The sequence below is a fragment of the Lolium perenne genome, chromosome 2 (genome assembly GCF_019359855.2).
Source record: "Lolium perenne isolate Kyuss_39 chromosome 2, Kyuss_2.0, whole genome shotgun sequence".
Classification (NCBI taxonomy): domain Eukaryota; kingdom Viridiplantae; phylum Streptophyta; class Magnoliopsida; order Poales; family Poaceae; genus Lolium; species Lolium perenne.
The window spans coordinates 186,051,600-186,057,599 of record NC_067245.2 but is presented as its reverse complement, the minus strand read 5'-3'; positions in this window follow the sequence as shown (position 1 = coordinate 186,057,599).

The following is a 6,000-nucleotide window of genomic DNA, read 5'->3' as shown; positions in this document are numbered from 1 at the left end:
TTTTTTTGCATGATGGACTAAACAATATGAAGCTTATGGCAACTGGTTTGGTTCTTGACAAGAGGTATCACACAAGGCTGTTACTGGATACCTGATGTCCGGGCAGATTAAGCTTACCAACTGCTGAGAACTGAGCTCCAGCTCAGTGGCAAGGCAAGGCGAGTGCGCAGCCAGCCCACCCGGGTTCGAATCCCCATCACGCGGTAATTTCGCGGGAGGGGCGAACTTTAATCGGGTTATTATCCTAGCGTCCATCCGCGGGGAGAGTCTCATTTCTACCTAAGAGCATCTCCAACAGACGCGCTATATAGGCCGCGCGGCATAAAAACGTCCGATATAGCGCGCGCGGGAGGGAATTAGGCGCTCCAGCAGGCGCAGTAAACGGCGCGGCGCTGTAAATTTTTTAGGGCGCGCGGCGTTTTGCACAAACCGGAGCGGCATATCTGGCGCGTCGGCTACAGCGCGCGGCAACGCCCGTCCAAGCGCGAAAAGCCAACGGCTGGAAATTTCCCCCCACCCGCGCCCTCATTTCCCCACCTACCGCCGGCGCGAAATCCAGCCGCCGCCGGTCGACTCCGCCGCCGCCCCCGCTTCTGCGCGCCGCCGCGTCGTAGATCCGCGTCGCCCGCACCTCCTCCTGGCAGCGGCGGACGCTCCGCCGCACTGTGTCGCTCGCGCCGCCGCCAGCGACGAGTTGCAGTCGGCGCTCCTTCTCCGCGGCCCCCTTCGCGCCGCCGTCGCGTTCTCCTCCGCGCAGGCGTCGACATGTCGTCCTCGTCGTCGTCGAGCTTGCTAGCAACATGGCGCGCCCATGGTGCTCGCCCATTTTCTCGCAAGGTATGCACCTCCGCCGGCCGGCCTCTATTACTCGCCAATTAGCTACAATAGTTCATAGGTGAAGTAATTTCATACATATGTTTGTAGAGTTCATCATATGATTCATCGGATGACGAGTTCGACCAAGAAGAAGAGGAGAACATATCGATACTATTAGCATACCGCGCCGTTAAGAGACCAAAATTTGGTGGATCGGTGTTCGGTAGACAGAAGTTGTGGAGAGAAAGGATTGAAGGGCATGAGAAGTTGATGCGGTCGTATTTCAATGAGAATCCGATTTGAAGTAAATGGCCACAAGTACAACTATGGCTACTTCCTCGCCGACGGCATATATCCAAGGTGGCAAACATTTGTGAAGCCAATTATTCAACCAAAAGGTAAGAAGCAAACCCAATTCCACAATGCACAAGCGGCGGCTAGGAAAGATGTAGAGAGAGCATTTGGGATTTTGCAAGCCCAATTTGCCATTGTTAGAGGACCGGCTAGATTTTGGGACCAAGAATGCCTTTGGTATATCATGACCGCGTGTTTAATCATGCACAACATGATTATAGAGGATGATCGCGGAAAAGATGTGGGTCATACCCACTACGACTTGATGGGGGTTCCCGTGCAAGTGAGGAGGTCCGCACATAGGATTGCCCGATTCATTGCCTCATACCATGCCATTCGGTGCAACGACACACATGATGAGCTTCAAAAAGATCTCATAGAAGAATGGTGGAATTGGAATGAACAACAATAGTTGCATATTTGTTGTATTTGTTTGAAAACTATGTGTTGTATTGTCTGAAAACCATGTTGTATTGGTGTATGTTGGACGTGTTGTATTTGGTGTGAAGTATTGTTGTGAACAATGTATTGTATTTGAATTGTACATTTTATTTGTGAATTTTTATATATTGTTTGATCTTGTTGGATGCATGCTTGTGTGTGTTTGTTGTTTGCGCCGCGTCCGCGCGCTGCAAAATGGAGGGATCCCTCCCTTGTACAATGGGGAATGATCCCTCCCTTGAACAACGTATAGCCAAGGGAGGGATCATTCCCCCGTTGGTCAACTTTTTTTTTTTAAGCTTACCAACTGCTGTTTCCTGTGAAGATGAAAAATTGTGTTGAATTGATCTGTTTTAAATCTTGTACCTGTCAAGTTTGCACTTGGATGTATTAATACAGCTGGTAGTTCCTTGAAGTACCAGACGGCCGGCTTCCACTATCAAACTGACAATGGATCAAAAACACCGCAGCAGCAACAGGAGTGTCAAGCAAACCAACAGAAACAACAAAATAACAGTGATACGACGCCGCATATGCTAACTGGAGACGTAAAAGGATGTTTCGTTTGAACCTAAGATAAGATCCCCCCTCAGTATATTCTTTTTTAAATGAGGCAAAAGCTTTGCCTGTCCATTAATTAAGACAAGGTTGCCCGGTTAATTAATGAAAAACCGGGCTAAAACAGATACAACCGGGGCCAAGCCCCACACAAACACCCGGAACAACAGGGACCAAACCTAAACTCCACTCAAAAGACCAGAAGACTTCCCACCCAACCTGAAGAGAAGATGATGCGACTGCTATGGGAGGAGCAGCCAGCGTTGATGAAGAAGCCGACACTCGATCGGGAAAACGGACAGATGAGAGTGGGCCACGCGGTTTGATCCGACGGCTAGAATTCACAGGGTGTGGATGGCCTCATGTTCCCCTAGAAATGTTTTCATTAGATACCATCTTTATTCCATGCTCTAGTTAAAATGCTTCATGTTTATACCATGTACTTCGGAAAATGTTTGATATAGCTTCTGAATTATTTAATCTTAAGGATTTTGTAGAGATTCATGGCTTGCTGATCATGAATTATTTGTTCCCCCTGAGAACACTGCCGCTTGATTTTTATGGTAGAAATACTTTTTATGGACCAAGTGCACTTATTACTGTGTGGAAGTAGAATTTCAAACTAGAAACTATAGAGATACTATTTTCCACCAAAATCTGGTTGATGCACTTCTAGTACTGCTAGTACCCATGAGTACTTGTTTTTAGAGTTTCCTTGTGGTGCATGTATCTTGCAGTTTTTCTCATTAGTATTCACTTGAATTGCATAATAGTTGGTCCTGTTTCGTTTTGATTCCTGATGTTCATTTTGGTTATGTCGTTGTGACGGACGATGATTAAATTGTGCAAAGGATGATTCTATAATATCTGTGCATTGTACAAACAATTCAGATTGTGCATTTTCCTTGGAATAGCAGAATTATCTCTTTGCACTAAGTATGAGGATCCTGGTAATGCCGGTGATTATACTATGGCACCATGTAACGAGAAATGGTGCCAAAAGACTTTGTCATATGTCCATGCAAATTTCTTGTGCATTTGATTTGTTCCACTCATTTTCCTCGTATATCTAAATGTTGTGGCACAATGTGATCATAGGATTAGCAAGCGATCCATGTGATATGCACGAATATAAATCTGTTTGCATCCTACTTAACTCCCTTGCTCCATCCCTAGGATTTGTGTGTACATTGTAAATATGAGGCACATTTTGGTTCTTTTTCGTTGCAATGGCCGGTAATTAAAATATTGGGGCACTAGCCTCAGTTTCGGATGTGATCCTGGGGTAGTGATAGTGAATCTTCTGATATATACAAATATAAATCTTGTGCATCCTACTTGACTCACTGCCCCATCTCTGGAATTTGTGTGTTCACTTTGAGTACGAGGTATGTTTTTATGTTCATTTTGATTATGCTGATGATTAAATTGTTGTGGAACTACAAGTTCCTCAATTTCAGATGTGATCCCATGGGTAGTGCAAGTGAACCATGTATGCACAAATACAAATCTTATGCATCATACTTGGTTCACTCGCACCATCCCTAGGATTTGTGTGTCCAAAATGTAAGTATGAGGCATGTTCTTTATTTAGCCCTATTTTGATGTTCATTTTAGTTTTATTTTGTTGCAACCGCCGATTATTAAATTGTTGTGGAACTACAGGTTCCACAATTTTGATGTGATCCTGGGACGGTGCAAGTGAACCATGTGATATGCCAAGAAGAAATCATCTTCCACATCCTACTTGGTTCACTTGCCCCGTCCCTAGAATTTGTGTGTACAATGTAAGTGTGAGGCATGTTTATTTGGCGCTATTTGATGTTCATGTTGCTTCAATTTCGTTGCAACAGTTGATGATTAAATTATTCTAGAACTACTAGTTTCTCAATTTTTGGATGTGATCTCGGGATGGTGCAAGTGAGCCAAGTCACTTGCACCATCCATGGTTTGTTGTCTAGTGTATAAATACGAGGCATGTATTTGAACTGGCCCTGCGTGATATTCATTAAGTTTGCTTAGGTTTTGTTGTAAAGGTTGATGATTAAATTGTTCTTGAACTACATGTCCCTCAATTTCAGATGTACTTAACAATGTAGTTAAGTAGTATGAGAAACTAGAGCACTGTGTTGTGTATTTTGTACCAATGAATGTACTTGTATTTGTAATTATTACTTCAAAAAAGTATTTGTAATTATTAAATGTACGAAAACATGTAGTACCAATAGATTGTTGTATGTATACTGAACATTTTAATTTTTTCTAAATCCTATTAACATACTAGTAGTGTGTGAAGGTAGTGGCACGCCACGAGTATCCAGATACCGGTAGCGTGCGATTTCCGCAAGCTACCAGTGTCTCAAATACTGGTAGCGTGCTCCGGGCACGTGCTACCAGTTATCCATTACCAGTGGTGTGATACTGGTAGTGGGTGGAGGCCTGCACCAATAGCACATATTTACACGCTACCTTAATACTGTTGGGACAAGAAGTTGTGGAGACCTATTCCCGGGATGATAAACCTAGATGGGGTGGAGTGAACATGATAAAACAACAAACATTAAAGAATAGTGGTAAAATAGGGAGGATTTTCAGGGCATCTCCAGAGGCGCGACTCATCCGGTTTTGGCACGTCCAAAATGAATCTGCGCGGACAGGTACATCGGGCGCGCACGCTCCAGCACCGCGTGTCAAACAGACCGCCTTGTCCGGTGCAACCCATCTAGCCACAAAATTTGGGCAAGATGTGTGTGCGTGGACTGTTGTACAAACATCACGCGTGTCCTCCCGTTGGCGAGCCCGTATGGAAGCGACCCGACGATAGAAGTTTGGCCAGCGCATCAGCCATGGCCATCAAAGCCTTCGCTGCCACTGCCACTGCCGCCTTAGCTCATGTGCCGTCATGGATGTCAATGGCGCTAGAATCTGCACATGCCTGCGCCGGCATTGATGGTTAGGGCCATGCGCCCCTCTCTCCTCGATCCCCACTCATCTCCAGCTACAAAACGCGGCCTCATTCGTGCTCACCACCACACTCTCCTTCGATCCCGCAACCACCTCGCCTATGCAACTACCTTGCCGTGTAGCCAAGATGCTGCGCCACCTGCCCACCAACTACTCTATGTTGGGCCACAACGGCCGCACGGGCCCTGCACCTCCGTCTCCAGCCGATGCAGAATGTGAGGCGACCGAGGAGGAGCAGCCCCCGCCCGACCCGGACCAGACAACAATACTCGAGTCTTGTCGGCTGGCGCACGATCATAGGAACGTCATGCTCACCCTGGAGGAGGCTAACCAACAGCTCCTCCAACGCGTCATGTCGGTCTCCCAAGAGTGGTTGCCTACGGAGGAGGCTGGGTGGCTCCTCATGGAGGCCAAGTGACAGAGGATCCTTGAGCTGAATCCTCGTACCCTCACCGAGGAAAACCGTCATGAGGCTGAGTGGCTTGCCCTGAACGTCGAGTTCACCATGAGACGGTAGTTGACGATGATCCAGCGGCGAGCCGCTGTTGAGGCCTCACCATCGACCACCTAGTACCGGCAGTGGTGAAAGCGTATGACGTGTGCGAAGAACGAGGGTGAAGGTAGGCCATCGTGCCCGCCGACGGACGACGAGTAGGGTAGTTTTTAATTTAAATTCGATTGTTTTTCATTCAACCCTATAAGATATAACAAAATGTAAATGAAAATCTTAATTTATGTTGCGCTTTTTAATTTATATTTCTCTCGAAATAGGCTTTCGCCCCGCTATATTAATATAGCAACGAACTGATACAAGATAGCGACCACCGCTGGGGCAAACAGCACATCAAAGCCCAAGAGAAAACAAAA